The 24,282-nt window shown below is 41.8% G+C and overlaps 1 long non-coding RNA gene across 2 annotated transcripts in view; it reads left to right on the top strand.

Moving 5' to 3' along the window:
* The window catches only part of LOC146973192 (uncharacterized), a 51,403-nt gene extending 41,820 nt beyond the window's left edge, over window positions 1–9,583 (top strand). For both annotated transcript variants that reach the window (XR_015037721.1, XR_015037722.1), the window contains exon 4: window positions 9,457–9,583. This is a non-coding gene — a long non-coding RNA (uncharacterized LOC146973192). The remainder of the gene's footprint in view (window positions 1–9,456) is intronic.
* The last annotated feature ends 14,699 nt before the right edge of the window (window positions 9,584–24,282 follow it).

The raw sequence follows: 24,282 nt of genomic DNA, 5'->3' as shown, positions 1-24,282 counted from the left end.
AACCTTGTTGTCTTCTCTACTATTTCAATACCTGCCTGTTTGTGTTTTAATGCTGCAAAACTGTATTTCTCATTTTCAACAACAGATGATCCTATTAGGACACAATAGGTTTAATTTTGCATCATTTTGTGAATCCTGGATGATCCAGCTTTTAACCTTACATTCTCGCCGTGCAGACACCGTTACCGCATCATTCCTGTTCACAGCAGATGACCACACACACACATATGCATTAAAACATACAGTATAGCTTGGTGGTCACCACACACACACTTATACTTACACCACAGTGGTCATCTCTGCCCTGCCCTGTTCCGCCACCATGCTGCTGTTTGTTTAGCTGCCATGATGGATGAAGTCTGTCTTTCTCTTGGCTGCAGCTCTTTGTGAGCTTTTCCCTCCTTTTTTGTCTAAAGGTGTGTCTGGATCTACTGTGGTTGCTCCAGACATGAGGGGCTGTTACTCCAAGTGTTACCCAAACACCAGCAGTGAGAAAAGACATAAACCCCCATTAAACAGAATGAAGGGGGGGCTGCTGTGGTGCATGTGCAGCTACACTGGGTGTTGTTGTTGTGTCACCTTATGGGTTGCACCGAGAAAAACCTAAATCACTGCCTTTATTGTGTTATCATTTTTAATGTCTGAAAACACTAACATATGTATGAAGCTCGCCTTTATTATGTATTAGGTCATCGTTCACACCCTCTGCAGATGACGTTTTATTATCTCTTGGGAAATTTTGCTTTTGCAAATGTTGAACCACATATCACGATTATTTAAAAAACACCAAGCATCAGACCACACATGCACGTTGTCATCGAAGCTTGAAAAAAACAAAATATAGACCTGAAAGACTTGTATCTCGCTGCTGGTGATAAAGAAACTACTCTGTCTGTGCTCATGCATCAAGGTTGCATTAGCCCATGACTAATTTACTGTGGTTTACAGCTGGCTCTAAATAAAAAGGAGCTAATTGTGTTGACAGATGTAATCTTGAATTGTGCAATGTGGCATGTTGATTAAAATGTGCTGTTTTAAAGAGTAACAGAAAAATAACTCTTTTTTTTGTTGTTGTCGTTTTCAAATTGCAGCAGCAACAGCAGTGGTGTAAAAATGAGAAATGTCCCATCACACCACTTGTACACAAAGTAGGATGTGTGATCAGTAAAATGATACATGAAACAAATAAAAAACTGTACGTAAACTGCTGGCACAGAAAAATTACTGATGAATGGAGACTTCCCTCTTCACGCTGTCACCTTGATGTTTGTTGGACATAACGTACGCCTCATAGGAGAGCAGTATAGGTGAAGGTGTGGCTGCAGGCTGGAGCCACAGACCAGGCAACAACACACCCCTAAATCTCCGGCTGCTGCCCACCAAGCAATTCTCGGGGTAGGCAGCGCGGCATGCTTATGATTTATGACGAATCCCTCTCTCAATTTGTCACTGATGGCAGGAATGTATAATTCAAAAACATTTTCTATTTTGCTGTGTGTTGCTTCCCTCCTCCACCACCACCACCACCTCCAACAGCCACACCTTGTGCTTTATTAATTTGCTGCATGTACAAGAAAGTGTCTTAAGGCAAATGTGGCACATGAGTCATTGTATGTTTGTGATGTGTGCGTCTGTGTGTGTGTGTGTGCGTTGGGAAAATGATGCTGATGCGTGACGGAACATTTCTCTTCTTGTTTGTCTCGAGTTCATTTGTCTGTTACCGTAATGTTTCCTCTGAATGTGAGTGTGTGAGCAAGCTGCGTTCAAGTACATCTGTCTTCTTCTTGTTTTGCATGTCCATTTGCAGAGACATGTGTCTTTGTGTGCGTGTGTGTGTGACAGAGTAAATCTCCTAAAACCCTGTTAATACACCACCAGCTTTTATTAGTAAATGCATTAGAAATGAAAGAAATATAATGCCAAAATCCCTTTTTATTGGGTTGTGAAGAAAATATTCATGACAATGTCTTTAGTTTGTTTTTCTTGGTAACATCTGCTTTTGTAATACAGTATTTTGTTTCTTTTCGGCCGTTCCAGCGCTCGGTCAAGTTTAGCCAAAGATTGTTGTCGTGGTTTAACAATGACAAAGTCGACAGTTACATGAACAGCTACACAAACTCGCGTCTGGTACGAGAACATGGCTACAACCTTGACTGGACGTACATCACGACTGAAACTAATCCTGGCGGGAATTATGTTTCTGACTGTGAAAAATGAATTAGCAATATATAAACACAATTTCTAGGACAATGTTAAACTGTGGAATGGTCAGTGTGTAATTCTTGTTTTTGTCTGACACACATGTACGTACAACATATATACGGTATGTACTCTTGTGTTTGTGTGTGTGTGTTTTTGTGTATTAGCGGGGTCCAAAGACTGGGAGGAGCATTGTGAGGACCAAAACACTCTGATTAGTTAGAGTCAGGGCCGAGGGAATGCATTATGTCAATGACGGGTCCCTACAAAGATAGCTAGAAAAAAAAACTGTGTGTGTATGCGTGTTTGTGTGTGCGTGTCTGTGTGTGTTACATGTGCCCTCCCACTCCCAGTCTGCTGATAGCAGCAGCCAGGCCTGATCCCAGTGGTGAGGTAAAGATTGATGCTGCTCATCTGCTGGAATGGGGCTATAAAAGACGGCGCTGGACTGTACCGCTGTCCCTCCACCTCCTCCACCTTCTCTCTCTTGCTGCTTTTACCCTCTGTCTATCTATCTATCTATCTATCTATCTATCTATCTATCTATCTATCTATCTATCTATCTATCTATCTATCTATCTATCTATCTATCTATCTATCTATCTATCTATCTATCTATCTATCTATCTATCTATGCCAGCTCAGTGGCACTAAGAGATGCAGTAAAATCCAGCCCGTCATGTTCCAAGGTGAGGGCTGATCTCATACGGTCTCGCCCCCTTCGTTAACACTACACACACACACACACACACACACACACACACCAAACTGTCCCACATTTAAGTGCTCCTCTAATAATAACCCCCACCCCACCCCTCCCTCCAATAGACCTCCAATAGTTTACTTGTGTTGTTGCCTTCCAAGTCCAATCTTTTAAAGCACTTTGTTGTATCTGTATCTGTAGCATTAATTTATTAAGGAGAAGTCAGCTGAGTGTTTTTTTTATTTTTATTTTTTTTTTCATTTCCGTGGCGACCAGAGCTGCATAACGGTGACTTAAGACTTGGACTGGACTCAGACTGATGTCACAAAAATGTGTATTTGAGAATGAGATGTGACTGTAATGGGACTTGATTTCCTAGAACAACACAATATAGACATTTAATAATGTTACCTATTCACTGAAAGGACTTCAGCTCAGATGCCAAGTCATCTAATGTAATAGTCAGCATTCAGAGACTTGAAAGACTTAACATCTTCACTTTCAGTTTGCGTCTGAAGATTTGTGTCTGAAGATTTGGACTTGCTCTGAAGAACTTAAGACTTGACGTGGAGTTGGCTCTCACAGACTGGAGGCTTTACTTGGACTTGGAATCGCCCCTGAAGACCGAAAAGCAGCTCTGATAGCTAACTTGTTTCACATTATTGCCGTTACTCACTCAGGAGAGTTTTTCATGATCCTCTCCGCTATTGCAACATGAACACCGAGATCAATGTCCAAGAATATTTGGAACTTTACTCGGGGAATTATTCCCATGGCTGTTTTTTGAACGTGTTTTACATTTGAGGTGGGAAATAACCGTGGAGGGGAGGTTAATCAGAACAAATGCTTACTCAAGATATTGCAGATGTCCAGCAGTGGGGGTTTGCCTCAGAGTTGTGTTGCACTTTACTCATCGGTGTTTGTTGTTAGCGCCCAAAGTACAAGTCTCTGTAGGTCAGTTTGCCCCTCTGACGCAGTGACCATTTAAAAACACACAGCCAGAGTTTGACGTAGAGGTTGTAAATGGTCGCAATGGTAATTAGGGTCAATAGGTCTGCCATCCCCTCAGGTTGTATAGATATACCCCTGCGGATGGTTCGTGGTCTAGAGGAGAATTAGCATGTGCAGTAAGTGATGGATCGGCTGAATAGTGGGAACAATATCCACCCGGTCTGTGTAGCAATCGTACGCCCAGTCCGCTTATTTCCCATGGTGCCATTGGTGGGTCACTTACCAATGGGGCTCCAAGCGCATCCTCGCTCGCAGACTAATTTTGCATCCTTTAATATTGCATGTAGCTCATTTAGGGGTTGTGGGGTTGGGGCTGCAGTACACACACACACACACACACATGGACATTGGACACACATACAAGAATGCTAACACACTTTCTCCATTGTTATTTTCCCCTCTCTCCGGCTCTCAGGGGTGTGTTTAAGGATGTTGCAAAGGGTTTTGGATTGATGTGGTTACACATGGCAAATGGTGTCTCAGCTTATGTGCATGTGTGCGCATAGACATGATAGTTTTTGCATTGTCTGTGTGTGTATGTGCAAGATAATATACATGTACTGTATATGTGTGTGTGTGTGTGTGTGTGTGTGTGTGTGTGTGTGTGTGTGTGTGTGTGTGTGTGTGTGTGTGTGTGTGTGTGTGTGTGTGATGGGGAGGGGGTGGTACATGCATATTTCCTGTTTCTACCAAAAAGCGATTCAAACACCCTTTCTGCTGTTCTGCAAGTCATCAATCATCCTGCCACTTTAATTTATGTGCCACCTCTGGTTGCATTGTCATTTATTTTTTTGGGGGGGGAGAATATCACTGTTGCTCAGCTCTGGGGAGAAGTGGATTCTGCCTGCAGCATACATATTGCTTTTTAACCCTGTACAGGCTGAGAGAGATTTGCTGTGGCTGAAAAGAAATGTAATACTGTATATTTTGTAAACAAGCTTATGAAACAATACATAAATGTCAATGAGGAAAAATGAAACAAGTTTATTCCAACATGAATCAGAATGGATATCTGCAGCACATCTAAGTTTATTATTCTGGAAACAAACACTGCAAACCAGATGAAAGCTCCATGAAGACTAATGCAGCTGTTTCATAAGAATTCTGACCCTCTTCTGTTTATGTGTTGCAGAATCAGGCAGCAGAGGTCAGAGGTTAGAAGTTGAGGGGTCGTGCAAGTCGTGACTGGATGGGGTCAATGTGAGGTTACTTCCGTTTGGGGGATTCCAGACTATTCCTGTCCATCAGAGGAGGAGGCCTCGAAGACCTCTTCCACCTGGAGCCTCTGCTGTCAGAGTGATGTACAGCAGAAGGCAATAGATGCTGAGGGTGCAGGAGAGTGGAGGGAGTTTGTCGAGGGGGTGAAAAAATGTGCACTCACACACATGTGTACACATGCACAAAGATGCACACGCTCACACACGTATACAACACAGGCTCCACTCCACTTTCAAGATCTTACATATTCCACCGGGTTATTTTCAAAATGTGTGCATTGAGTTTTTAGGTCAGTTTTTTAGCTCAGAACTTAATTTAGAACATTTTTTAAATCACAAAATTTACAGTGAAAAAGGCCACCGCTCATCCGTAGTCAAAATACTTCGAAGGGGTGCTGGAGCTAGAAACTTAGAAACTTAGAAAACAGCAAAATAGCAACTGCACACTCAAAACCCGCTGTGCATATATCAATTTATTGCAAGCTTTCGGTCATTGCGACCTTCTTCAGGCATCACAAAATGTAAAAAGAAATAAGGTTTAATGATGCCAAACATCAGTCGACATATACATTTTTTTTAAGTATAACATTTACAGTCAATCTTTCTCCATGCTGCTCGTTTTAACCTCTCATAACAATGAATGCACAAGTGGAACTAAAACCATTAATAATGGCTCTGTTTCAGTGCCGTCCATCAGTAATTCATGACAGTGACAGAAATGCAGTCATTAATCATCTTACTAATTACATCTGTGGTTTCCCTACCGTGACATGTCTGAATGTCTGCTGTGAACAAGGCCTGTCTCGTTGCCGTTTTGCCATCACCATGGAGATATAACACTTGACCATTTGATCAGTGCATATTTATACCATTGCTATAAAACTAATGTCTCTTTATTGTTATTATTAAAAAGCCAAATCAAAGTTGCATCTTATTTTTCTTGCATACAATTGAATCAAGTTAAGCTCCACTGAGAACAGCAATAGTAATTTGTGAAACCATTTCTTTTAAATTGGTTATCTTATCTTATCTTATCTTATCTTATCTTATCTTATCTTATCTTATCTTATCTTATCTTTCTTTTCTTTTCTTTTCTTATCTTATCTTATCCTGTTCTATATTCAAAATGTTTAAACCCTGTGAATGTGTCAGACTTTGTATTGTACAAACACAGCAGCCTTCCCAGTCTTTATGAAAGCACTTGTGTTATGTTGTGACAGTTTAACCTATGTGAACGCTGTGATACAATAAGCCAGCCTGCTTTATTGACTATGTGAATCAAAGTCAGCATTGATTCAGTGTAGCTACCAGCTAAACGCTACATGCTACGCGCTAATCTCCAGAGTATAACTTGATACAGGCAGAGCAGATCTCTCCGCCCTGCTCCAGGGATCTTTATCTTTGCAACGCGATTGAATTATTTCTCCTTGCTCAGCTGAAGGAATTGAGTTACAGTGACCATAATGCACAACAACAGACTGCTTGTGTTATAGACCTGTGTCAAGAAAATATGGCCAGAACACACAGCTAGATGCTAATTTAGCAACAAGTGAGGGCCTCCACTCCTTCTGACTATTAAAAGGAAATCAGAGTGACACAAAAAACCCAAGCAAGAAGAAGAAAAATATTCCCCATATTCTTTCGACAAAGACATTTTCACAATGGCTTCCAAAGTTAAGAGGATTGTGTGCAGCCTTATTGATTTTTTGTAGCAGTGTTCGGGAGATGGCGCCGAGAAAATGAGGTCTGGCTCGAAGGTTTATGTCCTGCCACAGTTAGAAGGAAACGTGAGCCGAGGATTCAGCTGGCCTTTTATTGTAAATGTGCTCCCTCTAGATGGACTTAAAGTGTCTGTTTTCCTGGCTATAGGAGGGGAATTAAATATGAAGGGTATCAGTAAATGGGCAGGAAGACTCCAAACGAGTGCTTAGGGACAGTTTCCCATTATTGTCATCTATTATCTTGGACAGATAGTGATGTCGGCCGCTGAGTCGTCGATTGCAATCCGCTGCACATTGGTGGCAGGCAGGCAGGTTATGGCTTATGTGAAAACAAAGTAGCAGTTAACTGTGAAATGGATAATTTTGGCCCACTTCGCACCGCAATAAAATACAAAACATTTATAATTAATGCCGGACGCGAGACAATACAGCGGAACTGCACAACAGAGCTTTCAGTTCATGATTAAATAACCAGCTAATGTTGAACTGCTGTAAACGTACTGTACATATTCTGGCTTATGGGAAGGACGCACATCATTGTTAGTGGGATCATTTGGTATTATCTTGAGGAAGAAGAAAACAGTATTCACAGTATTATTGTGTGAAATCTGATATGCGTACTACATACCCCTGTGTAGCGCTGTGAGATTACACTGAAAGATTAATTGAGGCCGTGGCCGCATACTCCACCGCTTCAGCACCACGTGATATGTCACAGTAGTATTCTGACTGGGATGTTTAGCCTGTGTCAGATCCTAGTTTAGTTTTGGGCTCACCTCTGTGTAGCCGCTGTAAAACGCTGGTCTGTACACAGACAGTCACTCTGAATAATAGGCCTGCAAGCCATAAATGTCAGCCCTTTAAATCACACGCAGGCCAGCGCTGTGTCCCAGAGAGAGAATGCTTCATCACCGCTTAAACTACAGCCTCCCATTTATTATGTGTATGTTTATAAATCACTAAGGAGACCTCACATTCCTGAAGACTGTAAAAAAGAGAGGGAGAGAGAGAAAGAGAGAGGGAAGAGAGGAAGAGCAGGAGAGGGGAGCTGAAGTGAAGATGTGTGACGAGTGAAGAGTGGTCGCAATGAGGAGCTGCAGTCAACATCATGTCTCATTGTCTCATATCCACAGTTATGACGACCGGTGATGAATACTTTTGTGAAAGTTCAAGAGGATTACGTAGTTTTGTTTCCTGTGCGTCCGAGGCCTCCTTCAGCTCCTTTACTTCTATAGACGCTTAACCAAAAGCCAGTGAGAAACTGAGGCCTTGAGTCCCACCGGTCAGTAGATAAGAGAAGATAAGGAGGCTCTATTGTTCAGTTTGCAGTGTTGCATGAAATGCAATCAGTGATTTTACTTAACTCTGCTATTTATTCTGCTGTGTTTCATCATAATAACACGGTCCAGAGACCTGAAGGTGCACAGTGGTAGGAAGTCTGATTTTGCACAATCACAACCTGAGCCAAAAAACCATGTGCGCTCCGACCATATAAGAGTCTAAATGATCCAAAATGTCCTGCACAGCTCCTATATAGTCCAAGTGAAAGACATAATGCATGTTTTACTGTGTAACCTATAACCACAGACATACACAATGTACACTTCTGCTGCTGTGATATCATACAGGTGTCTGCACAGTGTCAGGCTACACCACCTTTCTGCTCAGACTAACACTCTTTTGTTATGGACAGTTAATATTAACACTCGGCTGACAGTGAATTCCCCAGCGTCTGCCAGAAACGTCTGTCCACAGGCAAAAATAACTCTTCCCCCCACAGATCAGTCAAAATAAGCCAATCAGGTCTTTCATCCTGGCCCTTTTTTACAGTCCCAGCACAGAGATTTATGAGTTACAGCAGCGAGGTGTACGGTTATCCAATATATGTATATACATGCTTTTTTATGAAGCAGAGTGCTTTTCATTCTCTCCACCCCACCTTAAAAAGATGGCACATTCCTACACTTTACTCAACCATTGGTCTCTTTACGTTTGGCTTGAGGGTTTGGGAGGAGACTGACTGACTTTCCTTTGTTCTTCTCCAACCTGGTCTTCTTCTTCTTCCTCTGTGTCCAAGCAATAAACCAAAAAAGAGAAAGAAAAAAGGAACGAACACTCCATGATTATGTCCATGATTATTTTGCAACGCAAAGTGTGACTCATTTATTTTTCATTTTTCTGATTATTTGATTCGTGATCTTTTGGTTAAATATCTATGAATCACACTCCAGCTGCCCCCACATGTTCTAATAAGACACCAAAAAACTTGAAGAGATGTAAAAGAGACATGATTAAAATGATACACTTGTGTTTGCTCAGGTTTTTGTGAAATTTCAACATAACGCAACATTTTCATGACTAATAAGGTTTTTTGATCGGAGCCAGGAGTCTCTGATTGTGGGAAAGATTTTTATTCAGACTAACAGAAATATGGAAAATGAATATGTAAATTAAATTAAATTTGTGTTATCCTTCTGAAATCTAGTATTGCATTTTAAAACAAAGATTTCCAAACAATATCTTTAAAAAACAAACTGAACCATATTCCAGTCACACTGCCTTTCCATCGCATACACAATCACTGGCCCACTTTCTCTTTTCCCAGGCTGCTCTGTTTTCCCTCAGGTGCTGTGGCGAGTTTGACAACAGAGACCGGGGAAACCACATCTCATCAGCTGCTTGGATCCAGTGAGCTGCACCGGGATAATTTCTGCCCCCCCACCACCCCTCCACCTCTCAACCCCTCAGCCCCACTCTGCTTCTGCTTCTAAATTCAGGTTTGGCGAGTCTATTTTTGTGTGGAAGTTGTGGCTTTGACCCTTGAACTCTTCACCACTGGACGCTTCTGATCTATGACTTGTCTCTGAAGAGTGTCTCTTAAGTAACTCGGGGAGAAATGGCAATAAATGATTGTGTTTGAATACAACCACAAATCCCCAAGTCCAGTTAGATGTAGACATATACTGTATATATATATATACATAGTTTGGTCAAGATAGAGTTGTGTGAGATTTTCTTTCCCTCATATATGTTGATACTGATGAAGGAAATACATTCTATTACTGTACTTGGAGGGGGAGTAAGGGCATTAAAAAGTCACATGAATTAGGTCAGCACTCATTTTCACATGAACATGCAGTCCAGAGGCGGATGTTTGAGGTTGAGAGTGAGGAAAGAAATGGGATGCAGTATAAATACACTTTTTCTTAAACTACTGAAAAATGAGGAGTTTTGTGTCAAAATGAAGTGCACACTATTTCTCAAAAGTGAGTTTGTGCTATTAAATGATATATTCCACGCTACAGTCTGTTTGTTCTACAAATGGATATTTAGAGATGAAATATTCAAAAATCTTCACTAGACATTCCTCGTGAAGATTCAGGCCTCGTTAAAAACCTGCTGCCTGCAGCAAAAGTTCAGCTGGAGCTACTTTCTGTCAGGTTGTACTTTGACCGTTGGCCTACGTGGCAGCTCGACCGGTCCTCATACATGTCAATACAGACCCTTGGCTTCTCTTAATTGAGACGTATCTGTATCGAGCAGCCAAATCTACAAGTCACTCATTGAATATGAAAAATGAAGCATGGGAGGGAGCGGGGAGGGTAGGTGAGAGATCAATGATATAGATCTGCATGTGCAGACTGAGCCTCCATCCTGTGTATGTGTGTGTGTGTGTGTGTGTTTGTGTATGTTGGGGGGATTTGCTGCAGCATTATTGGACATCTGAATGAGTAATGACGTCGTCCCAGACTGGGCAATTACCACCAGCGCTCGTTTATTAAAGAGGGGATGGAGAGATGGAGGAAGGAGGATGGTGGCTCTGGTGCCAAGGGAACAGAGGATGAATAGGCCAAGGAAATGACAGAAGTAACAAACACAGGAAATTCTGCATTTATTCCACATAATTCATTCAAACTGTCCTTGTCCAAATGTTTATTTTAGCTCTTTAGCTCAACATAAAGAGATGAAGCTGAGCTCTGCCTTTGGGTTTTGGAGCTTGTGTGTCTCTAAAAGCTCTAAACAGGGTGTGGTTGATGATGTCTGTGCTGCTGTTGCCGGCCAACAGCTCATTTCCACCCCGATACCTTCCGATTGATTTTGCGTTTTGATCATTTTAGCTTGTTAGCCAACAGCTATCCATCAATGTCTTGTTATAAGCACAGCTGATTAGCACAGAAGCTAACAGATCGAGCAGAACCAATTATTAGAACTTGGGGCGGCAAACAGTCCCATGTTAACGTTAACAATGGAGGCTCTGTTGGATTAGCCTCCTGGCTATTTAACCAGACAGTTTGGAGGTTTACTGAGCTGATTTAGGAGGGGAAGAGCACCAGACGACAAGAGATGAGACATGGTAGCTTCCAAAATCATGGGTTCACACAGTTATAGCAAAGCCTACTCCCTTTTATTTATTATACTGACCTACAAAAATGTCACTTTTTTTTTATTTCTTATTCATTGGTAAATCATATTTGAAACACTATAATTTTTTCCTTTGCAGTAGGCAGTGTGCCCTCTTGCTATGAGTGGAAGTAGCACGACATTAGCTACGTTTCCACATTGGTTTTAATCAAATATCCGCCGACAAACTATCAAACTATAGCAAACTACAGAGAGAACTTCTCCCTGTCCCACACACTCTTTCCCTGCCTTTCCATTTTGCCTTCCCTTCTCCGTCCCACTTCTCACCTCCTCTCTTTTCTCACCCTGTCTGTCTGCATGTCTGAAATGCTAAGAAAACATTGTGGCTATGTTGGCTATGCTGAGAATCAGTCAGCAGCTGCTTGGTGATCAATGGGAAAGAAAACAAATCGTGGCCAAAGGAATTTGGGTTTTGAACTTTTCCCCACTCGAAACCAGCGTTTGACAAATGATAGTCGATATAGATGGTTGCGTGCATGCGTATGTGTGCGTGGATGTGTGTGTGTATCTATCCAACCATTCATATATGAGCATGCAGTGTTTTTCTGTGTGTTATTACATATTTAGGCCCACAGTATGAGCTGTGTGTGTGTGTGTGTCTCAGTCTATCTGGCTGTGTCGTCATTATTATGCTATCACAGATATGAATGCGTGTCTGTATTTCTGTTAAGTGTGTTTATGCACATTTGTGTCTTGGAGAGAAGAAACAGGGCCTCGCTTGCCCTTGTCCATTTGAACCACATCCTGCCCCAAAGTCACCCCCCCCTCCCATCCTCACATGAGTACATGAGTAATTTAACAGTAGTGCACCCCCTCTGTTATGTATACACACATTCATAGATTGGCAAGACGTGCTTGACTCATGACTCAACCCCAGACGCTCGCCACTGCCACTGTGTTGGTCTAGTGGTGCCACAGCACTCGGAGCGTCCTCGCTCTGTCCCTGCCGTGTCACGAACCCACATAGAGGCTATATTGTTCATCAGGCTTGGGAAAGACCAGAGTTCAAAGACATTAATAGCTACAATGTGTAATTTCCCCCCCTCCTCCCTCCTCCTCCTCCTCCTCCACATCCTCCACTCATTCAGCTTTTAGGAAATTTGGGTTTTGGAAATGGGGATATTTCATTTGGGAAAGTACCAATGACAAAACCGTGCTAGCAGAAAAGCAACGATTAACTAGATTTATTCAAACTAAAGATTTTTATTTCTGCAACTACACCCATTTGAATTACAAGGATATCATTTAAAAAACACAAAATTTATTATAATGTATCCAAAACACTTTCATATTTTCGTGTTTTTATTTGAAATAATTTACAGTGATACATGCACAGTTTTCTTTGTAATCAAGCCAGATTGACACAATGAAAACTGAGTTTAAAGAGGCACTTTTAATTTATTTTTCACTTTATTTTCATTTTTATTTTTCATCCTCATCTGGATTTATTCTGTATTTTTATCACTTTGGTAAAACTTTAACCTCCTGCATTCTTGGTTTGTTTCAGCTTGTGTGTGATGATGATAGCTTCTCCTTTACATCCTAAGCTGCAGAGGAGCAAGAGACCTACACTCACACATATTCTGCTCTAAGTATATACACCCCCTCTGGTCTCAATTTAACACAGGGTTTGTCTGCGATCATAAAACAAATGCTTAACCTCCCTCCCCCCTCCAGTGTGGTGGGTGTGCCACTATGTGCCAGCATCACATCTTACGTGCCACTAAGGAGCCTGAGCTGATTAGCCTGAGCTTGTCTCCTGTGTGCTAATTGCCAGACCCAGTATCACCTTCGCTATTGTCTAATTAGTCCTAACAAGATAACTGAACACCAATTAAAGTGACCAAATAAGGGCTTTGAATAAAAAACATGTGCGAGGGATTGTTCTCCGCTGTGTTGTTAAAATACCAAAGAGTCAACTTACTCACTGTGCCGTCACAGATGAACAGATACGATTTTTACTCAGGTGGAAACAGCTCTAAAACAATAAAAAACAAATATATTGTTTTGTTTAAATATAAAGACATGTTTGTTTGCTTGTAGTCTGTTGATAACACACATGGAAACTGGTGAAGATGAATTCATCCACCAATACAACACATATAGCAGCTTTAATTTGAATGTTCAAATGTCTCATAGAACTTAATTACTGTAAAAGAAAAACATGAAGAAAACTAAAATAGAAATAAAATGTGAACAAAAAGAGAATAGATAAAGACAATAAAACATCTAAAACAGAAACAAAGGAAAATTCAATCAAAACTGAACAGTCTAAATTTATATATAAAGATTTCAAGTTATTATTTTAAGCTCCTCAGATAGACGGAAAAACCTAAATGTACATGGTGCAGCCAAATAGCAATTTTTTTCTTCATCATTTGTTGTATTTGAACAGTTACACTCTTTATTTTGGAACAGCACTTCTACTGTGAAACTCAAGTATTTATTTCATAAGAGTCGTGCTCAGACGTCCTCACACATTCACAGGCCAGTGTCTGCAGACATACCTGCTAACATGTGCACAAAAACATGAATCTACATGCATATAAGTCCTGAACTCCCACATATGAAGACATAGACCAGGGGCCACAGTTTCATTGGAGGTGTCACAAACATGAATTATAAATCAGCATCTTCTCCCACCTCAGTCTTCAGGCCTTTACCACCCCCTTCTTCTTTTATTTTTATGTAAAACACATTGTGAAAGGTCAGTGGAGAGATGCAGCAGAGAAAAAGCGAGAGCATGAGAGAGTCGTGTGTGTGTGTGTATGTGTGTGTGTCTTGGGGAATGTGTGCATGTATGTATATATGCGTGCATGTGTGGATATGATTATGAGTGTAATTCCTTGGTGTGTGTGTGTGTGTGTGTGTGAGAGAGAGAGAGAGCGTGTGTGTGTGTTTTCAGCGGGAGTAAAGCTCTGTCTCCTATGCATGCTGTGCTCATTGAGAAGTGGTGTCTTATGCCTGGGGGGGGTGCCGGCGAGAGGGCAGGCGGGCGGCCAGGCACCAAAGAAAGAGGTCACATCCATATTCATCGCATTGGACATGCACATGTAAACCACTTTTAATATGCCGTGACAGGGGGAAAGTTGTGTTGAGGCGGAAGAAGATGGAGAAAGAGGGTGAGGGAAAGACAGGACGGTGACAAATATGGAAGGAGTAGTTGTGAGAAATGTCCACATGTGCGTCTTCATTGGGCCTTGAGTGACTTTCTGGATGAATGAGAATGACCTGCAAAAAAACGCAATGATGAGACATTGGCCGTCATAAATAATTCTCATTCTTGGAAAAGAAAAGAGGCGGTGCTTCCCAAAAAAAATAACGACTTTGCTTATCAGAGCGGCTTTTAAGTAAATAACGCACACCCCACTAGAGTATATGGAGCACTTGAGTTTACTGCATGCGAGTTATTCAGAAGAAATCAAATGAATGACAGCTACAATAACAGACAGACTAATGATGGATTAAAGGCAGTCAACCCTCAGTCGGCTCAAATAAACCACAGAGCCCGTTAAAATCTTGCCTGGATGAACAGATGATTTAAGTTTGACCGAAATCCATGAACCACTTTGAATCCCCAGGATAAAATAAAACTAAATGTTGAAATATTGTTGATTTTTTTTTTCTTTTTTTTTAAAGTAGGGATGATGAAAGTTGTTTTGCACACTGGGTATCTGGAGTGATTTATCATGTGAGTGATCGATAAAAAGGCTTCGATGGCAGGGAAGGGAGTGCAGGAGAAAATGTTTGTAGACATTGATGCCACATTCAGTTTTTAGTCTTTTTGATTCTCACCGTATAGATTAATGCACAAACAAATTCAAACATTCAACTCAGGCCAGAAGACTGGAGCACACACACACACACATGCACACAAAAAGAGGAATGCTTGTTATAATAGGTTCACTTTGAGGTCAGCGGGGGCATATCATCTTCACATCATAACGGGGGGCCCAGGTAGCTAGTTATGACAATGTGGCATTATATGGCAGTGTTTGAAGTCGGCCAGTGACAGCCTCTCTGTGTAAGCACCTGTCATGAGCTGCTGCTTTGAAGTCGGCTGCAGCGATGGAAAAGAAAACGTAAAGAAAAACATAATCCAATCAAATTATGAAGTCATGTCAAAGAAGCACCTTAGACACTTTGAGAAGACGGTGTACAGTTTTTGTGTGTGGTGGTGGCCGTCTGTTTAGGGAAGGAAGGCTGTAAATGTATTAAGTAGTGGGATGGCAGTTGAGATAGAAGTGGAAGAATAGGACCTTTTTGCGGGACACTTAACCTCCTGATACCCTGCTCGATGGCCCTTTTGACAATGCCACCACTTACTGTCTCGCTGTCATGAGGCACCGTGTTCATTCCTTACTTGTATGGGCCTACATTGGACCATCCCTGGGGTGGGAAGGGGGTCACCGCGGGGGTCAGACTCAAGGGATGGGATTTTCTAGTAACTCTACTCCCGACTTTTCAGACAACACCGGCATCCCCTGGGCATCTCCACCCTCTATGGGCTTTAATTCCAAAAAAAAGGGTTTAGTGGCGACAGGAGCTTCCCTAAGCGGACAAATTATGCTATCGGTTTCCCTGCTCTCGTTGGGGGGAATGAGATCGCCCGGCTTCCCCCTTGAAGTGGAGGAGAAGTTCTCCATCTGGAAATGTGTTTGGAGTCTATATCAAGTCAAAGCTGACCTGAATCTGCAGACGCATTTGTTCTCCCGTGACGATTCAAATTAACCAGGATGCATTGTGTTTAATGGAGGATGGTCAGTTTGAATCCAAGTGCGCGATACGCTACCAGTGGCTTTGTCTTTGGAGGAAGCTGGAGGAGTCAGGTTTATCCTGTCCAGCAGAGCGGTGTGCAGTGAATCTTCCTGGGCTCTAACCTCCAGCTTGCCTCGAACAGTGGGGAATCCTCCTCAATCACTATAAGGAGGTCCTCTCAGCTTCACTCATATTTTAACCACCAGCCCCACGCCATGGGGCGCTGTGTAACAGCCCGTCAGTGGCTGTAACCTAAGCGCCAAAATTGCTTTTTGACGATGTACCTAGTGTTTTTTTAAGAGCCCCTGTCTGTCCTGCCCAGCCCCCACCCCTACGAAATATGATTTAATCATTTTTCTCACTTACTTTTCTCAGCATGGGAGCAAGGAGAAAGAAAGAGAGGGAAACTGAGAGGGGCAGGACAGGAGGGTGGAGGTGGGGGGGCAGAGGAGAGCATTCCAAAGTGGTGAAGAAGGGGAGACATTACAGCGGTTATTTCCGCAGTGAAGAGGAGAAAACCTCTTACAAGGCAGTTCTTAATAGGATCTGGTCGCCGAAGCTGAAGCCAGGCTACTCCTCTTGAGGAGTCCTCTGGGTGAAAATCTGAGCAGGCTTTTAATCAAGAGGCAGCGGACATTATACAAACAAGAGCCTGTGCTGATGTCATGCTGAAAAATCTGTCCTTTTAAAAACTCAGACTTCTACTCCATTATTTACATTCATTTTTTCGCTGCACTTGGTGCTTGTGTAAACTACAGATCACATCCCACACAAAGGCGAGCTTTACGGATCTGAACTTGATCTCCGAAAGACAGAAAGAAAGAGACGTCCCGAACTGGACACGAGGAAAATGAAATCAGAGCTCTTTAAAGCGTTTACTGCTACGACCATCCATCTTCGCCCTGATCTCTCTTGGATGGAGAGAGACACCGATGCAAGCTGCCACAGCTTTGATACAGAGCTGTGAAGTTATCAAGAGCTTCAAGCTAATGTGTTAGCAAACAGCTGCCTGTGTACACATCCACCAGTTGTGGTAGAAGACGAAGGAGCTCTGACTGGTTAAGTTTAGGCAAAACAAAACAAAAAACAGAATGTGGTGTCAATTAAAAGTTAACAAAGTAAACACATCCAGTTTCATGCTTCACTTTTAACTTTCTCAATGTTTAATCAAGACCACAATCTTTCCCTATAATCTTGACCAAATGCTGTGAGCGTTGATACTTAACCATAAAATATGTCCGATCATGCTTTTAGCTGATATGAGCCGATATAGTATAAATGAACTCTGCTGTGACTGAGCGTGTTTCAGCATCAGGGCTCTGTGACTTGGCAGATATATTCAACAGATTCTCCATTATGTTGTTTAAAAAGTATGTGTTTGTGTAGAACTTGTTTGTTTTTGCAAATTAGTCACGACCCCTAATTTCCAGGAGACGGGGATGGGTTCAGTCTGATGTCTCCTGGGTAGGAAAAGTAACTGTGATTTCATCCGTCATTTTGTTTTTTGCCACAATCACTTGGCCCAATCACTGTTGTAATTGAAGAAATAAGTTTATAATTAAGTTGACTGGAGTAAGTAATGTTAGAATATTAACAGAGTTGTCTTCAGGATGGCTGTGGACAACCAACGACGACTGTGTCTTTAAAACCTCAACTCCCCTCCTCTGTTTGAAAGTTGGTATATCTGCCACCCCTGTTGGAGTCTCTCATCTCTCTGCTCATCTCCTCCCGTCCCACTCTCCTCCTCAGGAACATATTGTTCCCACACCCTGCCTGCAGCAGTGGTTGACACCCACTTGAGAGCTCTGAAGCACTGTGTACATATGACCACAAGTGGTGTTACTGTTACCAGGGATCACCTTACCCACTGCCATCAGTTAGAAGACTGACAGAGGCCCAGTGTGGATTAATGGTTGGGGGTGGAGGGATTTGCTGTGGTATATACATTATCTGTAAAAATAAAAATGTCTGCCCCAGCTTGATATAGGATTTCTGTTGCATGGTAAAAACAGACTTATCTGTTTCCTAGGAAACAAATGTGCTCAATATTTTTGCAGGAAGCTGAAACTCTCTCCCAGTCTGTACTTTCACTCTCTTTCAAATTCTTTATCTGAAGATGTTTTGATCAGTTTTGGACCCTATCAACAAGTTGGTGTGGTGTTTTTTGCTTAAGCTTGAACATGCGGAGATTCTTTATGATGTTCTGTTTGTGTATTGATGCATGTTTTTCTGCAGATTGTGAGGATTCGTGCATCTACCGCGTTGCAGTGATGGGAGGTCAGACTGGTTGAAGGACCTGCTGAAGAGGTCTGTGTTTTGCTTCCTGGTTGTACCATGTTTGAGATATGATGGTGATATATGACAGGTGATATATGTGATTTAGATGATATGCTGTACAGAAGCTGGTGGTTATGTGGATGTTTGGCTCTGCAAACACAAACTGTATTTTTAGATTTAGATGTGAATACATACATTTCTAAATATCTATTTTGTGTATATCTATTTTTATTTAACCCCCCTGCAAATGGTTTAGTCCAGGTGATTTGATTACTTCCTGGTAGGGTATTTAAGTAGTGGTTGTGTGAGGTGCTGCTTGTTGCTGCTTTTCTGTCCTGTTGCCTCCCACAGTGAAACAATAAAGACCCACATGAGGCCTCAACCAATGTTAGCCCCTCATCTTCAACCACAGGCCACCATGATGATGATGATGACTGTGTTAGCAAACATGGAGCACACTATTAGCATTCACCTGGAGTTGTGTGTCTGCCCACCTGACAAATGTAAGTCCAGTATTTATTCTCATTTTGACTCTGAGCCTTAACTCTATATCTAGGCGCTGGCTCTTTAGCTGCTAAAAGCCCCACTGTGTTCACCAGACCCTCAGTAGCTTTGTGTCAAAGACAAAATGGAGGGAAAACATTCGGTTGAATCAAATGAGGGTGAATGCATGAGTGAGTGAAGACAGTTGTTGGCTGCAAAAAGAGGGGACAATGTTGGGAGTTTAAATGCAGGTGATCTTAGTAAAACAAGTAAAACAAACAGAACCAGGCCCAGTGTTTCATTGGTTTGGGTTTATAAGAGTGAGTTGAAACGACATGGTGAAACTGCAGGATGTTAAAACAAAAGAAGAAGCTGATAGAGGCAGAAACAGCTTCACAGAGCTGCAGACTTGTGTTGTGATCCGCTGTTTATTTGGCTCTACTTTCAATCTTGAGTCAATATCAAAAAATCTTGATTAATGCTGGTTTGAAGTTTCGCAACTTTGCACCTCACCCTTGAAGTATCAGTGTGCAGTTTCCCTTTGCCTTCCCTCCCCTGTCTGTAAGTATGATGAATGAATAACAGGTAAAGGTCAACACATAATAAACTGCACTGTCTTTACATTAGGTTTGCCTGACATTATCAAGATGAGATAAATTTATTTTTCATTGATCCCAGACAATAGGTCACAGACTGATAGTTTGCCTCAGCAGGCTCTGGCTCAGTCTGAGCTGAACTGTTGCCTTTTAAGTCTTTCACATCAGAGGTTGTTCAGGGACTGAGACTTGATATTGCCAATGCTCGCTTCTATGGAAACCTCCTCATTCAGATGAAAACCTAACACTCTCACTCACTGGAGAGACTTGAAGAAAGAAAAAAAACACTGGTGCAATGTCTTTTCAGGATGTCCTTCTCTGTTCACACTGTACAGCTCCTTCTTTCACCCCTCTAGTGCCTCCCCAACCCGTGATAATAATGACGAACATCATTTATGCAAATGTAATTAGGCCAAGAAACATGATAGCGGAGTGCAAGGGCGCCAATGGAAATTTATCATTGAACACGCAGGCTCTAAACATTCAATTAAAATATTGAATTTCACCAGATTTAATCTAAACGTAATAAATTAAGCAGTGGAAGGAGGGTTTGAAGTGGAGCTAGGACGACATGTGGCTGTCAGTATCACACGTGGTGGAGATGGTCATCGATTCCACGACAGGTCTCCAAGATGCAGACGGGGAAGCAGGAGAGATGATGATGTCTGCTCCTTATCTCCGGATCTGGGTCTGAGTTTCACCTGCTCAGAGAGTGTGGCTGTTCAGCTCAGACAAAACGAGAGCAACACAGGATTTACCTAATGTGCGTAGTTAGATATTTAGTGTTAAAGCCACATGGTGAACTTTTACAAACAGTGGTGATTAGTTAAGTGGGAAACTGGGTGGATTTCATGGAGGCGTCCTTCATGAGAGAGCAGGATGAGTCACATGGAGACTGTATCTGTAGAGGCACAGATAGATAAACTGTTTTGTCTGCTTTAACAGAATGATGTTTTTCCACTGAAAACTGTTCCAGTTCGTGCTTATAATATATGCAAATCAAATATTCAATCTGCTTTTAGCTCAGTTTTGGTCTCCACCAACTCCTGAGGCAAGTATCTGGCTCTTTTGCTGCTTACAAGGATGATCAAAGTAGTGCCAGTGATCCAGTGCTATAAAGAAATGAGCTAAAAGAGCAAATGTCACACTCAATGTTAGAGAATATTGATCAGGGCAGCTCCAAATTTTATATTATCTAAAAAAGATCATCTTTTCTAGTGTCTCTTTGCAGCCTATACTGCTCCTGCCATGAAACACTGTGATAACAACAGATGTGTAGTAAGTCAAAACAACTGAATGGGCCCGACAGTGGTGGTGACACTTTGGGAATACTGAGCAGTATACAAATCTCACAAACACCAACACTGTTTTTGTTTAATTGGCTTTTTTTTATTTAGAAAGAGGAGGAAGGGGGAGGAAGGTATAGTAAAAAAAAAAGGTGAGATGTGTTGCTTGTGGATGTGTTTCCAAGGTGATAAACTTTTCACCCTGAAGGTGAGGAGTGGCTGGGAAACTGCTCCATCGGCTCATGCTGCTTTGTGTCAGAGGGGAGTAAGAAATATTCCAGAGTGTGTGTGCGTGTATATATATGTGTGTGTGTGTGTGTGTGTGTGTGTGTGCGCGCGTGTGTGTGCACACTAGTTAGATAGATTCATTCCTGCATAAAAAATAAAAATATATTGTATTTAATTTACATTTATAGACGTACAATGTAAAGTGAGGTGAACCAGCTGAATGCCCTCATCTGCGTCTGCTTAATGTGGCGCGAGTGCTTCTTGAGAGCTGATCCCCACTCGAGACAAAAGCTGCAATTTCAGCCTCGGCTCGTACAAACAAACTTACAAGCTGTGTGAATCCAGATCCAAAGAGCTGCTGCTGCTGCTGCTGCTGCTGCTGCTGCTGCTGCTGCACTCTGGAGAGCTGCACTCCTCTTTCTGTCTCTCTCTCTCTCTCCCTCCATGCTCGCTGCGAGACAACGTCAGAGTTTGCATCTTGTAATGCGTTCTGCTCCATTCGTGTTTACACACTGAGGACACGGCCGCCTGCCTTCCTCGGCTTCATGGTAATGAGTCGCCATTGTCCCAGTTCTCTTAATATCACATTAGAATTTCATCTCAAGGGGGGGAGGTGGGGGGAGTCACTGCGAGTGTGAGAACTTTGTATGTTTAATGAATAAGACTGGGGATAAGAGTGTCTTAATGGTTGCATTAATGCTCTTCTTTTTTTGGTCCCCTGTCCCTCTGTACATATTGTGCATAATATCAAACATGACCTGATTCCTCCTCCATTTCCATAACGCCCCTCTGGATCTTAGTGGTATTTTGTCACGTTTTGTGCTGCATCTGAAAGCAGAGGGTATTTGTATGAATCATCGCTACCGGGAACGAGGGACACAAAGCAGTGATGTCCTTCAAAAGATGCTTTTAACACAGACTTTGTAAATAACAAGCTGCTGTAGAAGGTGTAAATACTTTTTTTTTTTCAGAATACCTTGGTTGTTGTTTACAGATAAAACTTGATTTCCTTCCAAAAAATTATGTTTGTGCTCAGAAAATCCAGATTAAATCTCTTTTAATTCTATGTTTGTGATTTTGAAATTAAGATTAAGGATATCCAGGGCAGCTTTTGTGCTGCTTGTTTGAATATTTGGACATGATTTTGGAGCCTCGCTGCAGGGATTTGCTTCCATTTAGCAACAAGAGAGTCAGTGAAGTCTGCCGCTGATAAGATCTGGTTCACAGTCGGCGCTCCACTTCATCCAAAAGGTGTTGAATGGCGCTGGGATCAGGAAGTTAAACAGTTTAAAATATTGTTGCATTCGGTGGCATTAAGCAGAAGTCAACACATGCTGTACTTCTGGCCTTGAATAGACTCGTGTAACACTGTCATGCTAGCAAGCAGTAACAAAGCCTGGACGTGTTGTTAGCGGTGTAGCTGGATATCTGCTGTGTGTACTATGACCACTTGAACCAGTGCTTTTTAAGTTTAATCCATTATTAACTTTCATCTGGAACTTACTGTGCCTCGGATCCATCCATCCGACACCAAACACCGACACCAGCCACCGATAGCCCGCCATGACTTATTTATCTCTAATTCGCTGCTTTTCATTTAAATTCATGAAACTATAGACCGGAATAGACATAACTCATCCCGCCATCTAGGCCAAGGTTTAGTCTGGGATACCGAGGTTGATCCACCTCTCTGTATTCGATAGTGCCGCGATCCATTATTTACTAAAGATCGAGTTTGCTGTGCAGGACACACAAAGATTTTTCTCGGACAAGTTTTTTTTGGTTGTGTTTTTTTTTTTTTCTCTAGTACCACGTCAGTAATCCCAGGATAAATGTTCCCTCAGATGTAGCGTGGTGCTCTTTACAATGTGCTTTATCTTTTCCAGCCGTGACACTAAAACTGTGAAATCGTGAATTGTAATTTCATTTATATATGACCAAACTGTCTAGACTGCCACTCCAGAGACCGGTTCAAGCTATAAAAGCATTTTGGTCAAGGTTCAGGAAAGATGATGAGTTTGCGTCTGAAGTCTGTGTGAATTTCTTCTGTATTTAGACCAGATGATCTTTGTTTAGCTTTAACCCAGGACTGTGAGAGTCTAAACATTAACCATAAAAAAGTTTTATAATGTTGTTCTCCAAGTGGATAATGTATCGCAAGAGTAACAGTTCTTAAATCTGTCGCTAGAAACCGCCATCCTATTCAGGTTTCTGTAGTAGTCGGAGGGATTTAAATGTTAGGTGAAGTCGCACTCTCTTCCATCATCTCCAGCTTCTATCTTAAACTCTGCCCAGCGCATAAACCTCGTGCTTTGGCTGCTCGTCCAGCCCCCTGAAATCTGGCAGCGGTGGCTCTATCTGACGAGCTCTCCTCATGTCACCCCAGGAATAGAAAGAAGAAAAAAAAACAGAAAGAAAAAAAACTTTATGTTATCGTTCATTGGAAATCTCACAATATGGCCGAATCTTTTGTTCCTCTGTCATTTTTTTTAAAGAATCAGTGCCGTATTTATTTAGAGCATGTTCTGCTGCTCTTTTTTATTAGTTGCTCAAATATCTGCCTGTGCACAATTTTTTTCACACATGCGTTCGTCATCGTGCTCCTCGCTCAGTGTTGGTGTTTATATTTTGCTCTTAGCTTTGTTTATGTGCAACACTGAATCCTTCTCCTTTCACTCACTTATTGTCTGACATCCCCTGAAGTTTTCTGTCATAATCAGTTTGATTAATAATTGATAACCTATAAGAAACACAAGTCAGGTTACTGTCAAAGTACAGTCAAATGTTCGATGTCGGTATGGATGTTGCATAAAGTCGTTAATACGTACTGTACCTAAATGTACCATGTGCATATCCTGCTAGAGAAATGAAGTATTTTAATTGCCAAAATCTTGCAGTATCTAATACCCTTGCAGCTGTTTTCCAGGACCAGACTTTATGACTCACTATATAAATATTTTATCTGCACCATAAATATAGCTCCAGTCTGTGATGTTAGCTTTGGTCAAGTGCTTATTTTGGATCATCAAGAGAGCTACAGAGACTGAATTGGTTTTGGCTCATCTATCTTTTTCACTTTTCACCTCTCGGTTTCTGTTACTTTTCCGCAGCTGTGTGTGTGAGGCTTCTGATACAACCCATTTTTATTGGCAACGCAGAAAGGAAACACTAATAGCAACGAGCAACAACGCGAAACAGATCATTTTTATAAAAAATGTATTAATATGTGTTCTCAGCACAAGATGTTGCTATGTCATTAAATGTGTAGTTCTGGGCAGCTCCTCGCTGTCTGGATGTGCTGTATGGACATATTTTGCTGTTTGAGTCATGTTCAGTTGCGCAAATCTTAGAGGCATTCAAACATATCCTGTCCTCTGACTT

Source organism: Trachurus japonicus, chromosome 15 (genome assembly GCF_045865225.1).
Source record: "Trachurus japonicus isolate A0001 chromosome 15, Traja_1.0".
In the NCBI taxonomy this organism is placed as follows: Eukaryota; Metazoa; Chordata; class Actinopteri; order Carangiformes; family Carangidae; genus Trachurus; species Trachurus japonicus.
The sequence above is the reverse complement of the archived record's forward strand: the minus strand, read 5'-3'. Positions and strand labels throughout refer to the sequence as shown.